The sequence below is a fragment of the Eretmochelys imbricata genome, chromosome 6 (assembly GCF_965152235.1).
Source record: "Eretmochelys imbricata isolate rEreImb1 chromosome 6, rEreImb1.hap1, whole genome shotgun sequence".
NCBI classification, from domain to species: Eukaryota; Metazoa; Chordata; order Testudines; family Cheloniidae; genus Eretmochelys; species Eretmochelys imbricata.
Window position 1 is genome coordinate 26,296,610 of NC_135577.1, and position 23,069 is coordinate 26,319,678.

At 44.6% G+C, this 23,069-nt stretch overlaps 1 long non-coding RNA gene across 1 annotated transcript in view; it reads left to right on the plus strand.

Annotated features, from left to right (window-relative positions):
- The first annotated feature begins 376 nt into the window (after window positions 1-376).
- The window catches only part of LOC144265569 (uncharacterized), a 28,374-nt gene continuing 5,681 nt past the window's right edge, over window positions 377-23,069 (plus strand). Inside the window, exons 1-2 of the long non-coding RNA XR_013346320.1 lie at window positions 377-425; window positions 2,027-2,080. This is a non-coding gene — a long non-coding RNA (uncharacterized LOC144265569). The remainder of the gene's footprint in view (window positions 426-2,026; window positions 2,081-23,069) is intronic.

Genomic DNA, 23,069 nt, shown 5'->3' on the forward strand with positions numbered 1-23,069 from the left:
TGAAACCCAATGAGCCATTGTGAAACATCAAAGGACCAAGACTTTGTAGATTGCCCCCCACCCCCACCCCCAATGAAGAGGTGATGGGCACTGACGCTTTGGGGGAAGGGAATAAAAATGCCTGACCCAAAGGAACTGCTGCTTGGAATTTGGAGAGGATAATATTTCTAAGCATAAGCAAGGGATCCCCAAGGTGCTTAGTTTGGGTGAGCCCTAAAGGGCGTATAGAGCTTGTATATAGAGCAGCTACTATCACGTTTCAGAATCTAAGACTATAACTTATTTGTGTGTGTATGTTTACCTGCTTTAACCTTGTAAATAACTCTCATTTCTTTTTCCTAGTTAATAAACCTTTAGTTAGTGTGTTACAAGAGTGGCTACAAGTGTTGTCTTTGGTGAGAGATCTAAGGTACAATTGACCTGGGGTAAGTAACTGGTCCTTTGAGACTGGGAATAATCTGAATATTGTTGTGATTTTTGCTGTAAGGGACCATCTATCACAAAGTCAGGTTTGCCTGGGTGCAAGATAGACTGGAGTACTGAAGGGGACTGTCTGTGACTCCGTGTTAAGACTGCTGTAGTGCTTGAGGAGTTCACACTTGGTACTTGGTTGATGAAATCTAATAATAGAACACACAACCAGTTAGGGGTTTGTGTCCTGGTTTGTAACAGTTTCCCCTGAGGTTAGCACCCACATTCATGAGCCACTCTAGACAGCTTCACAGCAAGATCACAAACCCAAGAGCCAGAAAACCTGTGTTTGATTTCCAGCTATAACACAGACTTGTTCTGTGACCTTGCACTAGTCATGTAATCCCTCAGTGTCTCCCACATTGCCGGACAAAACACTAACATTGAGGTTTTCTGAAGTGGCTGGTGATTTGTCTGGATGCCTCAATATTTGGGTGCCCGACTTGAGACACCTGAAAGGGGCCAGGTTTCAAGAGAGTGGGTGCCCATCACTTTCTGAAAAACGGGCCCCTTTAAGGTGTCTCAGGTTGGGCACGCAAAATCACTAGTCACTTCGAAAAGCTTGGCCTGGGTGTGTGTTCTTATGTGCATACACTGAACAAAACCCCATATTGTGAAGATAGACAGGAAGACAATTCGGGGGGTGGGGTGGGCAGGGGAGGCAATAGACCAGGTCCCAGTATCCACCGAATCCAGCCCCATTGCTGAGAGACAGAGAGGAGGACACAATAAAGAGTTTCAAATTGATTTTCACATGTGGCTTACCTTCAGTGGTGTGAGCTCATTAGGTGTCACAGTGGATGTAGGCATGTCACCCAGTAAGCAATTTAGAAACGGACCTTCATTTTTATGGAGTCTGCTGGCTTTTTGACAAGTGTCTGCAATGCTGAGATTGTGGGCTTCTCTGTGAACTGGAATGTTTAGCACAACTGTGGCATGGCCACCTGCCCACAGACCTGTAGTACAGATTTACTAGAGAGCCTAATCCTGCAAATCCTGTCAGGCACAGTGCTTGCATAGTGCTCAGTTAGGCTACTCAGGTAGTGTGACCCTAAGAACCTCTCAGTGTTCACTGGCAGTGGGCCCACTATACAGTGGCTCGTATCAGGCCTGACACAGTCACTATCTCCAACACCCTGTTGTCATAACATGTATCAAAAAGGTGTTTGTGTAAGGTGTCAGATGTAAAGTGGTGACAACCTGCTTCTGAAAATTCATTGCCTGATTGTCTGGGTTGTGTATAAAGAATTATGTATTTGTGCTGGAAAAATATGGGCTTTAAATGTGTCTTGGAGGCAGTCGAGAAATCAAACCTGCCCTAGACACAGGAATGTGGATTCCCCTGTCTGACTGGCTTGATTACAGGCAATGACAGTGAAAGTCCATTTACATATACATTAAACAATCAAGCTAATAAGTGGGAGGAGGAAACGGTTTAGTAAGCACACCGGGGGACAGAGTCTGCACTCCCAGGGAGGCTTCCTGGAAGCATAGACAAAGGACTTCGGGTAATATAAGGAGAGCAACAACACATTTTAGTTCTCCTTTACTTCAGAGACAAAAGAGGCCAGAGTTTTTGGAATCTGTGAAAGGTGGATCCTTCAGCCAGGTAGGTTGAAGTCTCTGGAAACTGACTATAGGTAGGGCCCTACCAAAGTTTCGGCCATGGAAAACATGTAATGGATCGTGAAATCTGCTCTTTTGTGTGTTTTTACTCTACACTATACAGATTTTATGGAGGAGGCAAGCATTTCTTAAATTGGGGGTCTTGACCCAAAAGGAATTTGCAGGGGAGGGAAGGGGGTGTCAAAAGGTTAGTTTAGGAGCGTCGTGGTATTGCCATCCTTACTTCTGCGCTGCCTTCAGAGCTGGGTGGTCGGAGAGCAGTGGCTGTTGGCCTGGCGCCCAGCTCTGAAGGCAGCACCCTGCCAGCAGGAGTGCAGAAGTAAGGGTGGCAATACCAGACCATAGCATGCCACCCTATGAGTGACTGAGGGCCCAGTTCTGCAGGCAGCAGCTCAGAAGTAAGGGTGGCAATACCATACCAGGCCATCCTTACTTCTGTGCTGCTGCTGGCGGTGGCTCTGCCTTCAGAGCTGGGCTCCCGGCCTGCAGCTGCCGCTCTCCAGCTGCCCAGCTCTGAAGGCAGCGCCACCATCAGCAGGAGTGCAGAAGTAAGGGTAGAAGTACTGCAATCCCCCCTACAATAACCTTGCGATCTCCCCTCCCCCCCTCTCGCCCGCACACACAACTCCTTTTTGGGTCAGGATCCCTACAATTACAACACTGTGAAATTTCAGATTTAAATAGCTGAAATCATGAAATTTATTATTTTTAAAATCCTATGACCATGAAATTGACCAAAATGGACCATGAATTTGGTAGGGCCCTAACTATAGGTGAGAAATCACCTGAGAGCAAGATTATAATCTGTTAAACTTTAGACACTAGAAAGCATGTTTTATTTTGTTTTCTTTGTAACCATATCAATCTCCTTTTCTCTTGCTTAGTATCACTTAAATCTCTGTTCTTTATTAATAAACTTATTCTTGGTTTAGTACAAAACCATCTCAGTACTGTATATTAATGTGAAGTGTGATTTCAGCTAACCTGACAAGCTAGTGGGTACAGTGTCTCTTTGGAGGCAGTGAATTTGATAATTTCTGAGAGTGTCACAGTGAGATCTTAAAGTGCTACCCTATACACTGTTCCTCTTATCAGTGATGAGGAGTCAGTCTAAGGATGAGGATGCATGCACGCACAGCCAGAAGCATAATTGATCCATGTAGCAGACCCTGTGTCTAATCAAGGTCCCACATGCCCACTTGCAAGGTCCCACATGCCCACTCCTGTCACAGTGCACAGATAATGTCTTCCACTGGTATTTTTGCTGATCAACAGATGTCTATGTTGTCAGCAGTTGTTCCATGAAAAGTGGCCATAGTTTGTCACCCTCCCTGTTGCGCGTGTCCTCTTTTGGTGCCACCCAGAGACACCTCTCAGACATGGAGTATATTCTGATGAACACGTGTTTCCATGTTTTGTTTTGGGGTGAAATTCTTCCTTGCACTGGATACTGAAAACTTGGTTGGAATACACATTCTTGGCTTCATAATGGCGACCACCATATTTGCTTTTGTTTGCAGTATTGCAAAGGACTTTCATCACTGTTATCCAAAATTAGCAGCTCACTCAATACAGTGTGTCTATCTTGTCAGGCAGATAATAGACTTGTTCTGGAGACGGAGCAAAAGAGTTGCAGCCTGATTCATAACCACCAGATCCGATTGTTGAGCTTTAAAGTAATCTGATTAACTCAGTAATTTGAAGTATTTTGGTGCAGTCTTTTTGTTGGTCTTTTCTATTGCTCTTAGGGATGGAAATCTTGCGCAAACCCATCTCTTGTTTGGCAAACAATTTATGCATAAACTGTCTCCTTCCAGCAGCTCAGTTGTGAGGCATCATCTGAGACCAGCCTGGGTACCATATTGCTGTTGAATCATGGATCTCACGTGGTGGGAAGATAGTAATGCTCACATCACAGCATCTTGGAGAAGAATATTGACAGATGGTCTTTCCTATCACACCTTTATTCTGGCTTCAACACTGTTGTCTTTGTCACGCCAACCTTTGAGTCGACAGATGTATTTGTGGGATGGTTTGGCTGATGGTGTCCGTCTGTATGTTGAGAGCATATGTGTGGTTTTAGCACATTTGTTATTATTCTTTAGTTGTTATTTGTATTACTGTGACACCAAAGAGCCCTGCTCATGGACCAAGATCCCACTGTACGAGGCACTGTACAAATGCAGACTAACGACTAAAAAGGTGGCCCCTGTTGCAAGAAGCTTTCAATTTAAGTCCAAGATGAGAGACAACAGGTGGATACACATAACTGGGGGAGTCCAAGGAAACAATGAGACAATATGGCTCAGCATGATGGGCTGTAATCCCAGATCATGGATAAGGAGGTAGCTTTGTGAATGTTTACAGGGAGCACCTCCCAAGCATGTGGGGCAGCATGGGAGGAAGCACTGAGGTGTTTATATGAAAATGTAAGAAGTGGGCAATGGAGGCTGGCATTGTGGGCCAGTCATGGGGGAGTGTCGACAGCTCAACAGAGAATGAGAGATGAATAGGGATGGTGGGTGGGGAGTAGGCCATGAAGGGCCTTGAAAGTGAAGACAAGCATCTTACGTGTGATGTGACTGAGAAGGGAGAACCCATGGAGGGATACAAAGCGACAGCTAGTCCATGATGTCCACGTCATCATTTACCCTTTTGCAGATGTCCATGTGAATTCTTTGCTTGATGACGGACCTTACAGCTGGACTGCACGGTCATTCTTCAGGCGACATAGTGCACATGGATGAAGATGGATATTCCTCAGTGCTGCACGGCACAGATGCTTGCATAGCTCTTTCTTTGGTTCTATATATTCTGCGCTACCTGGGGCTATTCCTGTTTTCCATGGCTGTGATTTTTCTGAAAGGCTTGGCTGGGGTTCCTGGGCAGATTTTCATGTGAATGAAATACTGGCTTAAAAGTGACAGTATAAGTCCATTTACAAGCAGCAATGCAGTGTATAAAGGTGAGTGCACCGGGTCAGGAGAAGGGGTCCTATTACAGTGTGGAACACAGTATATAAATGGTACAATGGCAGCCCCTTATTACAGTGTGGAACTGTGGAACTCAATAACTAATAGTGGAGTAAAAAGCCTCTCTGTAGCACAGTGTATATAAATGGTGGAGGAGTGAGCCTCTCTTACAGTCTGGAATGCAGTGCATAAACAGTGGACACACAGATTTAGTGGCGAGCCCCTATGAACTGTTTAGTGGAAAGTGATTATAAATGGTAGACACTTGGGGTCAGGGTAAGGCCCCTATTCCAATCAGGCATGCAATGTATGTGTGAAGGGAAGGTTCAGCCTGATATTTTAGATTTAGGTGCTGAAGGGAGAGCACCCAGTGTGCTGCATGGAATCGGGGTGCCCTTTGGAGAAAACCCTCTCTGCATTTCTAAAGCTGGGTGCTACACAGATTGGAGATCACCCTCCTGGCTTTTGCAAAGCTGGGTGCTTTGCAGCAATCACCTTACTGGAATGTTATAAAGCTGGGTGCTACATCAATTGGAGATTTTGCTGTATTTTGGAGACACCCCCACCCCCACCCCCCATTCGTGAAACATGTTGAGGGTGGGGTTAATGAGGAGTTGTTCTTTTGCATTCTCTTTCTTCAGGCCCTCAAATTTCCCTCCCTCCTCTGTTATCTGGATCAAGATATATGGAATTGCAGATCTTCTTAAACAGGAGGCATTTCTTAACCAAAACAACAACTACCAACAAACAAAAAGAAAAGGAGTACTTGTGGCACCTTAGAGACTAACAAATTTATTTGAGCTTAAGCTTTTGTGAGCTACAGCTCACTTCATCGGATGCATTCAGTGGAAAATACAGTGGGGAGATTTATGTACATAGAGAACATGAAACAATGGGTGTTACCATACACACTGTAACCAGAGTGATCACTTAAGGTGAGCTATTACCAGCAGGAGAGCGGGGACGGGGGACGGGGACGGGGGGGGGGGGGGGGAACCTTTTGTAGTGATAATCAAGGTGGGCCATTTCCAGCAGTTGACAAGAACATCTGAGGAACAGTGTGGTGGGGGGGAATAAACATGGGGAAATAGTTTTACTTTGTGTAATGACCCATCCACGCCCAGTCTCAATTCAATTCTATTCAAGCCTAAGTTAATTGTATCCAGTTTGCAAATTAATTCCAATTCAGCAGTCTCTCCTTGGAGTCTGTTTTTGAATTTTTTTTTTTTGAAGAATTGCCACTTTTAGGTCTGTAGTTGAGTGACCAGAGAGATTGAAGTGTTCTCCAACTGGTTTTTGAATGTTATAATTCTTGACATCTGATTTGTGTCCATTTATTCTTTTACATAGAGACTGTCCAGTTTGACCAATGTACATGGCAGAGGGGCATTGCTGGCACATGATGGCATATATCACATTGGTAGATGTGCAGGTGAACGAGCCTCTGATATTGTGGCTGATGTGATTAGGCCCTATGTATTTTCCACTGAATGCATCCGATGAAGTGAGCTGTAGCTCACGAAAGCTTATGCTCAAATAAATTTGTTAGTCTCTAAGGTGCCACAAGTCCTCCTTTTCTTTTTGCGAATACAGAGTAACGCGGCTGCTACTCTGAAACCTACCAACAAACAGACTTCCACTCAGCTCGGGTTCCAGCTCTAACTGTGTTGTTTACCAGAGACCATACCCTGTCTGGAACTCTATACAGCACACAGACATCTAATAGCTGAATAATGTAAAGCAGGTAGATATATAATTGTAGACTATAAACCAGGGTATTATAAGAACAGGGCCATGTGGGAAACAAACTATCTCTTTAACAGTGCAGGGCCTTCTTTTTCCTTCTCCCCCGCCCCTCCCCGCTTTATTCTCTATCCATCTCCAAGGCCCCAAACTATTTGATGAGGCTTGTCAGTGACCTTTGGCTCTGCTCTCCCACTAGACCACCACTGCCTCTACTGCTACCACCTGCAAAATGGCACCCGCTGGATGGTGCATTGGCCTTTTATGGGGTTGAGATCTTTCAAATGATTCTTGCAAAGTGTTCAGCCATTTTGATACCTATCCCTGCTCCTTTGCTGCCCGTTTGGGATCTTGCCTGGATCCAAAACCAATATGGAGGGGCCATATTCAGCATTCAAAACTCCGCAGTTCTCAGAGCCAGAGTTTTGGGTTGGGCCTCTCTCTAAATTTTATATACATAAACAGGAATAACTTCCTTGTAAGGACCCTCTCGAGCAGGTAATATTCCTGGCCATTGAAAGACAGATTTAATCATAATGGAACTCAGAGCCAAATAAAGCCGATAACTATTTATGAAGGGATTAGAAAACAGCTCATTCCCCTGACTCACTTTGCTCTGGGAATCCCCATCATGTCAACTTTTTAATCCTGGCTTTGTTTTCCACTTCTTCCCCACTCTCTTGAAGAGCCCTTTTGTCTCTAATTGCAACTATAAATAAATCACCATCACCAGAAGGAGTATTTTTCCAAGTCTACAACTCTACTGTCCAAGCCCATGAGTTTCCAGGAATTCACTTCATCTATTCAGAAGTGGGGACAAAGAAGTGAAAACTGTATTCAGTCTTTTTCCGTACCAGCTCCTGTCTCTGATCAATAACCTCCCTAATAGTGTTTCAGTCCTAGATCCAGACTACTCTGCTAGCTATAGCAGAGGTGAGCACATTGGCACTACCTTTGTTGGTCTCGATAGGTGGTTTAAAAAACCTTCCTGTATCAAAACCAAGCTTCCTTGTAAGCATTTTCTAAAATCCAGGCATCTTTTTTTGATGCTTATATACTCAGCCAGCAAAAAATTGGGCAAGAGGGAGAGACCTGCAATTTTAAATCCCACAGGCTAAGGCAAACACTTTCCCCAAGACTGCCTGCATGTGAGCGCCCAGCACCCTCGTAACTTTGTAGTCTGTCATTTATGCGGGAAGAATTCAAAGCAAGACTCATAGGCAACACATCCCACTGATATTTTTAGACACATTCCTGTTACAGTGCATGTTGTCTGTCTGTCTGTCTATCTATCAGTGTAGTATTAGAGTGTCTCTCAATCTGTAATGTATTTATCCTCACCACACTCCTGTGAGGTAGGGAAGTGTTATCCCCATTTCACAGATGGGAACTGAGGCACAGCAAGATTGAATGACTTTGCCAAGCCACACAGAAAATCTGTAGCAGAGCCTCACAGGACTTGAACCTATGTCTCCTCATTTCCTGGGAAGTATTCCAACACCTAGACTATCTTTTCTGTCTAGGAAGGTCATGTGACACTGGGTCACTACAGGAGTCAGCTGGCCTTGATTCACATAATGACATTTTTCTCTGGAGAATTATACCTTCCTTAACAGTTCAAGAAGGCGTGTTTTTTCCCCCTGTTAATGGCACAAGGCACAGTACTGGAGAAATTAAAGGCCTAGCAGATAGAGCACAAGAGTGGGCTGAGGAGAGCTTGGTTCTATTCTGCTGCATGACCTTCGATAAGTTGCTTCTTTTTGCCTCAAATCCCTCATCTGTCAAATGATGATAATGATACACATGCCTGGTCCACACACAGATTGAAGATTGTGTACCAGGATACCTGTATCAGTCAGGGGTGTGAATTCTTTGCTTCAGTCTTCATGGCTGAGATTCCCAAACCTGAGCCGTCTTTTGTAGGTGACAAATCTGAGGAATTGTCACAGATTGAAGTGTCACTAGAGGAGGTTTTGGAATTAATTGAGAAACTTAACAGTAACAAGTCACCGGGACCAGATGGCATTCACCCAAGAATTCTGAAAGAACTCAAATGTGAAATTGCAGAACTATTAACTATGGTTTGTAACCTGTCCTTTAAATCAGCTACTGTACCCGATGACTGGAAGATAGCTAATGTAACGCCAATATTTAAGAAGGGCTCTAGAGGTGATCCTGGCAATTACAGACTGGTAAGTCTAACGTCAGTGCCAGGCAAATTAGTTGAAACAATAGTAAAGAATAAAATTGTCAGACACATAGAAGAACATAAATTGTTGCACAGAAGTCAACATGGTTTGTGTAAAGGGAGATCATGTCTTACTAATCTATTAGAGTTCTTTGAGGGGGTCAAGAAACATGTGGACAAGGCAGATCCAGTGGACATAGTGTACTTAGATTTCCAGAAAGCCTTTGACAAGGTCCCTCACCAAAGGCTCTTATGTAAATTAAGTTGTCATGGCATAAGGGGGAAGATCCTTTCATGGATTGAGAACTGGTTAAAAGACAGGGAACAAAGGGTAGGAATAAATGGTAAATTTTCAGAATGGAGAGGGGTAACTAGTGGTGTTTCCCAAGGGTCAGTCCTAGGACCAATCCTATTCAACTTACTCATAAATGATCTGGAGACCGGGGTAAACAGTGAGGTGGCAAACTTTGCATATGATACTAAACTGCTCAAGATAGTTAAGACCAAAGGAGACTGTGAAGAACTTGAAAAAGATCTCACAAAACTAAGTGATTGGGCAACAAAATGGCAAATGAAATTTAATGTGGATAAATGTAAAGTAATGCATATTGGAAAAAATAACCCAAACTATATATATTGTGACGGGGCAAGGCCAGATGGCTATAGAAAAGTAGTGGGAGATAGATATATTAACTCCAGGCTAAACAAATCCCTGGTACCAGGATAAGTGAAATGGCAGCTGCTCCAGGTCAATTAAGACACCTGGGGCCAATTAAGAACTTTCCAGAAGGCAGGGAGAATGCTAGGTTGATTGGGACACCTGAAGCCAATCAGGGGCTGGCTGAAACTAGTTAAAAGCCTCCCAGTCAGTCAGGTGGGTGTGCATGTCAGGAGCTGTGGAAGGAAGTTGTGCTGTTGGAGAGGCTGAGTAGAACACACCATATCAGGCACAAGGAAGGAGGCCCTGAGGTAAGGGTGAAGTGGAGCTTGAGGAAGTGAGGGCTGCTGTGGGGGAAGTAGCCCAGGGAATTGTACATGTCATGTTTCTAAAAGGTCAGCTACCATAGCTGATACTATTAGGGTCCCTGGGCTGGTGCCTGGAGTAGAGGGTGGGCCTGGGCTCCCCCCCCTTTCCCCATGATTAATCACTGAGACTGAGAGACAACAGAGACTGTGCAAGGAAGGATAACTTCTCCTCACCTCCCTCGCTGGCTTATGATGAAAATGGCTCAGTAGACTGACCCTTGTCTCTAGAGAGAGAAGGGTTATGGGGAAGGTCACAGTGAGCCTCTGAGGCTAGCGAAATCCTCTAGGAAACGCGGGACCCACAGAGGCAAGGACAGAGCTTTGTCACAATATATAATATGATGGGGGCTAATTTAGCTACAACAAATCAGGAGAAAGATCTTGGAGTCATTGTGGATAGTTCTCTGAAGACGTTCACACAGTGTGCAGCGGCAGTCAAAAAAGCAAATGGGATGTTAGGAATCATTAAAAAAGGGATAGAGAATAAGACAGAGAATATCTTATTGCCCTTATATAAATCCATGGTATTCCCACATCTTGAATACTGCATACAGATATGGTCCCCTCATCTCAAAAAAGATACACCGGTGTTGGAAAAGGTCCAGAGAAGGGCAACTAAAATGATTAGGGGTTTGGAACGGGTCCCATATGAGGAGAGATTAAAGAGGCTAGGACTTTTTAGCTTGGAAAAGAGGAGACTAAGGGGGGATATGATAGAGGTATATCAAATCATGAGTGGTGTGGAGAAAGTGAATAAGGAAAAGTTATTTACTTGTTCCCGTAATATAAGAACTAGGGGCCACCAAATGAAATTAATGAGCAGCAGGTTTAAAACAAATAAAAGGAAGTTCTTCTTCACTCAGCGCACAGTCAACCTGTGGAACTCCTTGCCTGAGGAGGTTGTGAAGGCTAGGACGATAACAGGGTTTAAAAGAGAACTGGATAAATTCATGGAGGTTAAGTCCAATAATGGCTATTAGCCAGGATGGGTAAGGAATGGTGTCCCTAGCCTCTGTTGTCAGAGGGTGGAGATGGATGGCAGGAGAGACATCACTTGATCATTACCTGTTAGGTTCACTCCCTCTGGGGCACCTGGCATTGGCCACTGTCGGTAGACAGGATACTGGGCTGGATGGACCTTTGGTCTGACCCAGTATGGCCGTTCTTATGTTCTGAGAGTGGATGCAGTTATACCACTTATAAAGGTGTTGTACAGGAAAGGGAATAAGCTATATAGCACCTTTATACTGGTGTAACTGCATTTGCACTGTATTGCTTTAACTATGTTGATATAACAAGTCCCTTTTTATATATAGTCAAGGCCTTATTTGCTTTGATAAAAGGCTTTGAGATCTATGGATGAAAAGTGCCATTTAGGTGTCAAGTATTATTATTTGTTTCCCTAATTGTCAAGGGCCCATGTGTTATAGTGATGAATATCCACAAGAATAACTATCTCGTTCTTCAAAGATAATTAAAAACAATTAAATGGGATCTTTGATTCTCAATCATAGTGAGAATTTCTGTAAGTGCTCTACATTTTTCCAAAGTGCTGTACGAACAGGAACTAATTTAACCGCTTATTCAACATTAATGTAAGGCCTTTGTCACAGCTTCAATTTTCATTGCTGCCTAGGAGTTTTCCATTAATGGCAATCCCTAAGGTAGCTTTGAATTTGAATCTCAGCCTAAGATTTTATCTGCTTCCTATTTCATCCTCTTCACCTTAAGTCTTGGGGTGTGGGGGAGTCCTAATCTTGTTGAAGTCAATGAGGATTTTGCCACGGATTTTAACTAGGGCAGGATTTCACAGCTGATTCTCTCTTTTGTAACATCGTAATTATTGTCTTTGCAGGCAAGAGCCGGTGCAGGGACATGGCCTGGTTAAAGGTCGGTAGAGGGGAATCAGGAGCACCTGCATTCTAATTCTGACTTGCTGTAGGGCTCAGGCAAGTCATGACATTTCACTAAGTCTTGGTTTCCATGCCTGTAATATAGGGCTAGCCGTAGTTACAATACTACTCAACCTTAATGCACTTTGAAGATGTAAATTGTTATGGGTAATTAATTCGGGCGCCACAAACACAGGGTTAGGATGTCTAGTTAGGAATAAGAAATGGGGCAGATGAACGCTTATGAAACAAAAATATTATTAACGATATGGCTGATGTTTTTGAACTGTATAGAGTCCTCTGTACACTGTCTCTCAGATCACACATGCATTCCCCGAACAGCAGGTGGACTGCAAAGACAGTCCAGTTTCTATGTGTTCATATTTCCTTTATATAGTAGAAAGCTTTCCATTACTGACCCACATTCCTCTATCAACCCAAACTCTCGATGTGTATATTGTATTAATCCTATCTTTTTGTAACTAATCTGTGTGATACAGGCAACAGACACAAATAGGGTATAAAACATACTCAGGGAACTGGGACTAAAACCCTTACCCTTCAACCAGAAAAACATATGTAGCTACCACCAGAACTAATGGAGGACTCTCCAATGTTTTCAGTAGCAGATCTCTCTCTTATTGTGTCTCTGGGCTTACCACAGGAGGGTGACATGGTTCACTCATTGTTATACACATAACTAGCACATGAGATGTGTCTGCTGTCATCTCTCATGTCTCATTTAGTGCCAAATCCTGAGAAACATCGAGCACCTATTTCCAGCTCCCATTAAATTCAGTGGAATATGGCCTTGCTCAGCGCCACCCAGGGTTGGTTCTATATTTTAAATTTAAGTCAGGGGCCTATTATATGTAGTTGTTTGTAAAGTGCCTTGCAGATCTGTGGGTCTTTAGTCTCATCCAACAAAGGATTTTGTCTGGGTCAGTTCTTAGAGTAAATTATATGGGAAGAAGGCTGCTGCAGTGTTTGTTGCAGAAGCAAATATACATGATAAAACAGATTAGTATTGCAATTTAAAAAAAAAGTAAAAAGATTTTGCTAGGAAAAAATAAAGTTGATTGGAAAATGGAAATTATTTCCCATATTTTTTTTTGACCAGCTCTCAGAAAGGTCTTGTGCTTAAGGTGTTGACCTTGGACTAGAGGACTTGGGTTTCATTTCCAGCTCTGCCACAAACTTTTCCTGTGTGACCTTGAGTTAATTGTTAAGTCTCTCCTTGCCTCTGTTCCCCATCTATAAAGCAAGGACACTTCCTTGTAGGGAAATGCCCCACACTTTGGGAAATGCTATGTTAATGACTGCAAGGTGCTTGGATGCTGTGGTGATGCTCGGGCCATGTAAGTACCGAGGCAGGTAGGAAGCATCCTTGGGAATGAAGAATAAGGAAAAAGAAGTGCTAACCATGTGTGACTTGCAAGAAGGAAAGATTTTCCGGAGCTCCTTGTCCCTCCATCCCCAGTGTTCCATGAAGCATCAGTAGCTCGTTGAAAGCAAAAGAACAGTGACCCAATGCAGAGTCAGTTGTTTTCTGAATTAGTCTCCATTTGCAGCAATTATCATCTTTCCTTTCTATCCAAATATTTCCCTCAGCCTGAGGCCCTGGCTAGTTTTAGGCAGCTCTGGCTGCACAGGGTAGAGCTCCTTTCTATATGAGAAATATATAGATGAAGTTCGGGCGCCTCTAATTCAGATTTCACTGTTAACCTCATTAAAACATTCCCTTTATTTATTTTAATTTTAGTTTCCCCTCCCTACCCCCCTTTTTCTAAACAACCACTTGTATTATTCTTTTAATTGCCTTTAGATTTCCCTTGTGTAACTTTTCTGGAGTCCGCATAGCCATCGGCAGAGTACACAGCACTCGGAGACTTCTACATGGTCTGTGGGCTCACTATTGACTCAAGTGCATGCTGTGAATGACTCAAAGGTCCATGGGTGGGAGAATGAAAGGGGAGGGGGAGAGAGAAAGAGGGAGACAAAAACATGTTGCTGTTATTGTGTGTCAGTGGTGCATCTTCTCTCAATGGCAAAGAAGAAAACAACAGAGAGAATGAGAAGGAAATAAACAAACCAGGGTGTCCCGCCAGGGTTGGGGGGCAGTTGCGTCCTCCTCATGGCTCCGTGAGCATGGGCCATAACACAGCATTGCACAGGCATGACTTCATCTGTTTCCATAAGATTTCTTTCTCCCTCTCCCTTTCTTTGGCCTGTAATTGAGAAACGTATGAGCTCACCTCCTAGGAGCGGGAAATGAGAACCGCAAGAGGAAACGAGCTGGAAAGTATACATCGGATTGGGGAAAAAAAACCATAGATTCGGTGGGGGAGGAGATGTATTGAAAAGAGAAGCGACGCCATGTGCTTTGCTGCATCCCTCACAGCTCCAGGGTCACGGCATCTTCAGGGATAATGCACGTGAATAGGTGACACTGGAATCTTGGCAACTCGGCTCTGAACCCTGCCTAACAGGGGAAACTTGGTCAGGTGATAGTTGGAGTGCGGTTCTTGAAGAAGTAGTGTGGATGACACATCAGCTCAAAAATCTTAGCAGGTGTCAAGTGGTGCCAGCTGAGGCTCTGGCCTGGATTTTCTTCTCTTCCTTTCCCTGCCACCCTGGTCAAACTATTCTGAAAAAATGTAGGTATCAGCCTCCCTCTTTCTATTTTGTGGTGCCTAGAGGCCATGGTCCCATTGTGCTAAGCACAGTACAGACATTTAACAAAGGGACAGTCCCTGCCCCATGGAGTTTACAATCTAAATACAAGACTGTAGACAACAGGTGGATACAATAAATGGATGGGGAACTTCAAGGAATCACTGAGGCGATGCTGGGCCATGTGATAGGCAGGGGTCACTGCGTACCAGGTACACAACCTTTGTCAAGATTTCTGTAGGAGGATGATTGTCTGAGTATCCAGCATCCTCAAACCCCGATCATTGTCCCCCTGGGCATGAGCAGTGTGTGAAATCATCCTCTGCCTCCCATCTGTGTCTCTACCTCTCTCCCTATTCTCTTCCTTTCCTTTCCCTTCTTTTCAGTCCCTTATATCTTTTCCTTTTCCTGGCTGCCTTTTCTCTATCTTTATTTAGATTGAACACTAACTGACGGGGACTAGAAAGAAACTTCCCCTGTGGACAAGTTATTTTATAGTTGGCCACTTGCAGCTTCCTGAGAAGTAGTTGGCATTGGTCGATTTTGGAGACCTGATGATGGACTAGATCTGATCTGGTCTGGTCAAGTATAGAAATTCCTATGCTTCTCTTTTCTACATCTCCTTTCATTCTCTTCCAGTTCTTCACCTCTTTCAACTCTTGTTCCCTTCTCTCTTTCCCTGTCCCAAGCCTTTCTCCAATTTCCCCCTATTGTTTGTACTTATTTGGAGAGAACAGGACAGGTCTAACTTTGGTCTTAGATCAGATTTGGACCAAACGGCCTCTTCCTCAGCTGGTATGAATCAGTGTAGCTCCATTGAAGTCAACAATTTACTCTAGCCGACGATGTGGCCCATAATGTTCCAGTCCAACCCAAATCTGAATTACTCAAACAAGGCACCATAGAAAGAAAGAAAAGAGGAAAGCAAAATGCAAATTAAAACTGGCTTTCAACAAATGTCTCCAGAAGCCCTGGAGATTTCTGGATACAGGTGTACAGTGATGTAGCTCAGAAAGCAGAGAGCGCAGCCAGGGAGTGGGATGAATCTTGTTAGTTGATTGATTTATATTTGCAAAGTGTTTATATAAATTCTAAGAGTTGTTATTGTTACCTGGAGGAGTATGAGGTTTTTCTGAACTTCACAAATTAGTTTCTGGATTTATAAGTTTCACAAAACTGGTTTGAATTAATGAACACCCCCACTCTTCATCATTTAGAACCTGATGTCCTTGTAATTTAAATTCATCTTTCCCTCCCCTCCAGGGTGAGCCAATTTTTTATTTTTAGAAACGATCTTCTAGCTAAAGGGAAGCCTGTGCTATGAATTAGGGCTAGAAATGCCACATTGGCACAAGGGGATGCCCCGTATATGTTATACTGTATTTATTTTTCCATTGGATTTTTTTCCCCTCTCCTCTTCTCTGCACCTTTTTTTCTACACTTTTTCCTACATGAAACACTAATCCAGTGACATTCAAACCCACAGTGTTTGAGTGGCCTCTAAATTAGGCAAAACAAGTTTGCCCAACCCTAGCGCAAACTGGGCTCATTTTCTAATTCATACACACTCCATTCATTGGTAGTCTGTTAGTCCTAATACAATATACTTCTGTCCTGGGCCCATCTCCTCATTGCTCTGGTGCCCCCTCTCATCCCCTACCTTAACCTCTTACACTCCTCTGACTGTTTCCCCTCATAACACAAACATGCTCTTGTCTCTTCCAGCTCAGCAACAGAAAACATCCTTGACTCCAGTTGCCTGTCCAGCTGCCACCCCCATATCCTTTTCATCTCTAAGCTCAGTGAATGTGCTGCTTACAAATGCTATCTGGTGTTCCTCTCTTCCAAGTCCATGCCAGACCATCTCCATCCTGGCTTCTGCCCCCTGCTCTCCACTGAAACTGCTCTCACCAAAGTCTCTAATGACCTCCTCAAATCTGAGAACCAGGACTACTTCTACAAGTAATTGTCCCTATGGGTACTCCACTTCAGGTGTGTGCACACCCCTATGCCTCTGACTGGAGATTTTTGGTAGCAGTGTCCACGTAGTCCACGTCTTCACGCTGTGTGTCCTCATGCTCTGATCTGAGGGCATGCCGTCCCTCCAGTTCCTTCTCAACCATCTGAGGCCTGAGACGGAGTGCAGCTGTGTGGGCTTATGCTCTCCTCTGGCACTGAAGCACTGCAATACCAACAATACCATCAAGATCAGCTCCCCTCTTCGGACTTGAAGATTTCCATTCAGGGTTCCACCACCTACCCATTCAGACCCCCTCCCCCCCAGCCTTTTCTGAAAGAGGGTCATCAGGAAACAGGCACTTGCAAGTCCCTCAACAGCCTTCTGGGTACCACCTACTTGGGCAGGGAAGCCCTGCCAATAAATAATGCCTTGCTAGAGCCAACCAGAAGAGCATGGCAAATGCCAGACACTGTTCCTCCCACTTGCAAATGGGCGGACAAGAAATATTTTGCACCCTCGAAAGGCACACGATATCTATTCCCCTGTCCTGTCCCAAATTCTTTCATGGTTGATGCTCTGAATGAAAGAAACAAACAGCATCATTCCTGGTCCACACCACACCAAAAAGAAATGTAAGTGCACAAAAGTTATTCCTTGGTCTCTTTACAATTCAGGGTAGCAAATTACCAAGCCCTGATTGCTAAGTATGACTACACAAACTACAAGAAAGTCACTCATTTTGTTGAATATCTCCCACAAGAACAAAGACCAGTTCTAGGTACTCATCACTGAAGGACAACTAGGGCCAAGGCCCCATCACAGGCAACTTTGGATGTGGCAGACACAGCCTCTTGGTCTATGACAACAACCATAGTAATGTGCCGCGTATCCTGCTTACAGTCCTCTGGAGTCCATAGAGAGATCCAGAACATAGTGGAGGATCTTCTATGTGAGGGCCCCAAGCTATTCAGCAACACCATGGATGAATCCCTCCATTCCTTAAAGGGCTCCAGAGCAATTCTTCAGTCTTTGAGAATTTACACTTCTGCAGCCAAAAGAAGATATAGCAGATCTTACAGCCCAAAGATCCAGCCTGGTCCGGTTTCTAACATATCACAGGGCTATAGAGCCACCTGGGAAAAGACCTAGATTCAAAGGAAAAGACCATTGATCTCCAAAGCTATAGTCATCCAGCCATCAACCTCTACAAAGCAGCCATTTTGGTTATTGGTCAATAGCTACAAGTCATTCTGTCATCTGGATCTTATGCTGCATCACCCTTCTATTTCCTACCTCTCCACCTTATGGGGATTGTCTTTCCCATTTCAAGCATTCATGGTAATGAATCACATAGAGCAGATGGGTGCTAGCAAGCATCACATCAGGATATGCCATTCACTTCAGCTCCATCCCTCCCCACTACTCTTCAGGGACCCATCTCATGAAGGTCTCCTAAGATAGGAAATAACTGGGTGTAGTAGAGCCAGCTTCCCCTCCCTATATGGGAAAAGGCGTCTGCTCCAGAGCCTTCCTGGTACCCAAGAAAAAAAGGGAGGTGGAGACTGATTTTGGACACTTAACATATTCATCCAGACTCTTATGTTCAGGATGGCAACCTTAGCAGCAATTATATCATCTCTAGATCCAGGGGGTTGATTTATGACCCTCGATCTCTAGGATGCATACTTTTACATAGCACTGTGTCCAGCTCACAAGCACTTCCTGAGGTTCATGGTTGGTCACAAATATTATCAATAGTGGATACTTCCATTCAGCCTCTTGACTGTCTCAAGATGCTCCACAAAGGTCCTTTCAGTGGTGGCTGCCCAGCTGAGACAGCAGTGGCAGTCTTTCCCTGCCTACACAACTGGCTCCTGCTGTATACCTATCCTCCTATGCCACTGCTTCTCAAAGGACTGAAAAAGATGAAAAAAAGACAAATCCAAAATCAACCTATGCAAGAGGGGTCTGATTCCGAGACTTGATTTGCCTGCCACTTTGGCCACCTCTTCACCTGCCACTGACAACAAACTTGCTGGTTCAAGGGAAACTTTCCAGGAAAAATAGTTACCCCAATCTACCCACACTATATCTCAAGGCCTGGCTCTTGGATGACTCTCAGGCATAGGAAGGGATTGTTCATTTTCAAGTGCAGAACATAGGGATGAACAGGAAACCATCAGTGAGGAAGACTTACCTTCATAAATGAATGTGATTCTTCCACTGGTGCTCCCAGCGTGATTGTTTCCCTCTAAGCTTCACATAATACAGATTTTAGATTACCCATTAAATTTAAAGACTGTGGGTTTGTTGCTAAATTCCTTTGAAGTCCATTTTGCAGCTGGTAGCTCTGGCACATCCATCCTACCCCAGGTTTTATCAGGGCAAAGTGACTCTTTGCCTCTATCTTTGTTTTCTCTCCCAGATCTCCTCTGATTTCTCCATGACATTCTATTACCCATATTCTACCCTAATCACACAACTCTTGGGAAGAAGCTAGTCTCCACACTCTGGATGTTGGAGGGACTAGCGTTCTACCTAGAAAGAATTTGACCATTCAAAACCTCTTCTAAGTTTTTCATCTCCTTCATAGGATGAGTGGAACCTCTATTTGTATCCCACGACTTTCCAAAGGGAAGTTGGGATGCTTTTTGTCCTCTCTAGAATGCACCCTCCCACTAAGGTGACTGCTCATTCCACTAGGGCCCACCTCTCTGAGTTGGCTTATGAATCTCCCCATCAAAGACAGCTTTAAAGCTGCTACTGGTTATCTGTTCACTGCTTTTCCCAGCACTATGCCACAGTGCAGGTCCGATGCAGCTTTTGAGACAGCTGTTCTCCAAACTGTACTAGACAGGACTCCTCATCACCCGACCCCTTAGTCTGGGCACTGCTTGGGAGTCACCTGAAGTCGAGCACCCATAAGGACAATTACTCAAAGAAGGATTGCTGATTACTTGGTACAGCAAGGTGAGTTCTTCAAAATATTTTGTCCTCATGGGTGCTCCACTATCTGCCTTCCTTCTCCTCTGCTTCGGAATGCCAGCATTAAGCCATATTTCACAAAGGAGAAGGAACTGGAGTGGCAGCAGTTCCACACTGAGGGTGTACAGAGCACAGGTGAGGATCACATGGACACTGCTACCAAAAACCTCTGATCAAAGATGCACTGTCATGCATGCACCAGTAGTGTAGCACCTATAGGGTCAAAATATCTCAAAGAACTCAAGTTGCTGCCAAATCCTCAGCTGGTGTAAGTCAATGTAGCTCCATTGACTTCAATGCCAGTTTACCCTAGCTCAGGATATGGTCCCAGTGTGAAGAAGGAGGCTTGCATCAGAATTTGTTTGCTTGGCATTGTGACGGGGTGTGACGGGGTGGCATTGTGACTGGGCCAGTGGGGGCTGACCAATCACTGTGGGCCCAGGAGACCATGACCCCTCACTCCTGCTGTGCATTCTCCAGCTGAAGGGACAGATAAAAAGACAGTCCAGCTCAGTCAGGGCTGGTAGAGGAAGAGGAAGGGCATGTGCTGCAGGCTTCCGCTGAGGAACTGTCAACTCTCCAGTCTGTAGGGACTGTGGACCCAGATTATGGTGCGGACAACTAACTGACCATGGAGACCTACTGGGATGCCAAGCTGCTGACAGCTGAGAAGATGCTCGAGATGGGCTTTTTGGTGGGAAATGATTCAGGGGATCATGTTAGCAGCTGATGTCTGGACCCTTTATAGGGAGTTTACTGGCTCCGTAGGGCCCTTGGTTGGAACCTGGTGGAGTAGGGTGGACCCGCGTTCCCCTACCCTCTCCCCCCCTGCACTTGCCACTCGTTGTGGCTACCAGGGGCTCCTGCCATAGACAGGGTGTTTGCTCTGCCCTGTCCATAGGAGCAGAGCCCCAAACTGAGTGCTCTGCTCCTCCTTAGGGACTACAGACTGATTGTTACTCTGCCCTGTCCATAGGGTCAGAGTCCCTCCCGCCCATTGCTACTGCCTTCCCCAGCCAGGAGGCTCAGGGGCTCTAGACTGAGTGTTTGCCTTGCTCTGCCCTGCCCGAGGGGTTACAGACTGCTTGGTTGCTCTGCCCCTGCAGGGGTCCTGAGATACCCCAGTTGTGGTTGTTTGACCCAACAGAGAATCCCAACAACTGTGTGACGAGGTGGCTGAACCCCGCACTAGGCAAACAGGTGGCCCCGTTCGTCACGCCGAGCCCCTGTGACAGGCATTTTGGTTGGCTTTCCTTTTTATGACTTGTTTCTTACTGCCCTAACCACCACCCCATCCTGTTCACAACCCTGTCCATCTTGTCCTTGCAACTTGGTCACAAACACATGGCTTTTCAGACGAGCACTCCCTTTGCCTGTAAAAGGCGGGCTGTTTCTCCTCCCAACACACCTGCCTCTGTCCACTTCTTCCACCTCAATATTTTTTCCCTTTGGCTGGTTGCGTGCAAGTAGCTCTGCTTTCCTGCTGAGGTCAAGGAATTTCCATGTCGCACGCGGCGAGAGGGTTTCCCCGACATCTCTGCTTCAACCCAGGCACTGGTTCATTTAGAAACAGCTCGACTGCTCTTGGAAATGGGCCTGGGTGAAATAATATTATCTTTTCTAGGGCAGAAAAAAATGTTCTTTTATACAGTCGCGCACACACTCTTAAAAGAATTCCACAAAGCTCAGTCTGTTTCTCTCCTCCCCCCTCCCAAAACACTGGAGAAATTCATCCATGGAGTCTGACGGCACTAGAGTATACAGCATTTACTGTGCTCCTTGGGATGCTGGCTGCAGTTGCCTTCCCTAAACAACACATGATTCTGTTGCTGTATCGTGTTGTAACTTGTGAGTATTGTAGTTTGGTAGTGCAGCTTGTATGCTGGGAGAGACACAGGGAAAGGAGTGCAGATGGGGTTTGGAGTAGGAGGCAAGTGGAGAGGAGTTGCCTTTCCTGGATGATTAATAAGCACAAAGAGGCAAGAAATCACTGCCAGTTTTACCCAACATGAGGATTTGGCCCTTGTTACTCCTCTTGCCCAGCAGCTGTTTGGGGGAAAGTCATCAAGGTTGATGTTCTGAAGGGACATAAGCTCATATTCAAAGGGAGCACACATTGGGACCTTTGCTTTGTGCCCTGTGGGGTCCCTCGTCTCACCAATGGTGAAACTGCTCTAGATGCACTCACTGATGGCACACGCACAGCTGTGGTGCTCTAAACATGCCTAGTGGGGAATGCACTTGTGAATATTTGCACAAAGATCTGTATAGAGACCCACCTATGCCATACAAATGTCCATTCACAGACACAAACTGAAACACACACACATGCACAAACAACCCCTGAGCACCTTTGACAGGACAGAACTGCACATACCGGTCCACAAACACACCTATTGCCACGCTCACAGACATATCCACTGTACAGTTTTGCCTTATGTTTGCCTTAATGTTTTCTGTGTATTCACAGTATCTGAACTTCTCTTTTTCCTTTGTATAGAAAATACCTAAGGAAATCGGTGAATATTTCAGGAGTGTCACTTAATTACAAAAACAACAAGGAGTCCAGCGGCACCTTAAAGACTAACAGATTTATTTGAGCATAAGCTTTCGTGGGTAAAAACCTCACTTCTTCAGATGCATCTGAAGTTTTTACCCACGAAAGCTTATGCTCAAATAAATCTGTTAGTCTTTAAGGTGCCACCGGACTCCTTGTTGTTTTTGTGGATACACACTAACATGGCTATCCCCTATACTTGACTTAATTACAAAGAAACTGTAACCTTTTCTAAGGATGCCTACTATGCATTAAAATATTTTCTGTATTGTTGTCTGCCCCATTCAAAGTAATATTTTGGTTGCTTTTTTGCTGGGCTTTGTGCACTGAACAGATGTTTTCATTGAGCAGTCTGCAATGACGCCTGGATCTTTTTCCTGAGTGGTTACAGCTCATTTAAAAACCATCAGTGTATTACCTAAGCAATCCCTTGATGTCATGATTAGAAGAACCCAGATGGCTATAGTTCTTAATTCTGTTGCCTGTCTGTGTCTTGTTATTTTTATTATGTTTAACATTTACTCACGTAGTGGGCCAATTTTTCAAAGTGAGGTGGGTATATATATATATATTTGCATGTGCCTAATTTCCACACTCAAGTGCTTCTATCTGTGTGCAAAACTCAGGTCTTTGTACTTATCTGTCCATGTTCTTGTGCAAATACCTGACTTAAATTCACACACCAGTTATCTGAGGATGAGGCACATGCAAATATATGCATGCATTTGCACAGACCTGACTTTGAGAACTCAGACCACTGACATAAGGGGGAACTGCACATCTTTTTACAAAAGAGTAGTTTGTTTCAAGTGCCCCATAAACCGTGCCAAACGGCATTCAGTACAATGTGATTCTAAGTTTCAAGCTAGATTTTTGCCATGAAAATCTTACACCCACAATTGTGTGGCTATATTGAAGTACCAGGAAAAAGCATGAATGCACTACAGGTGGAAAACTGTGGGCACAATTAATTGTA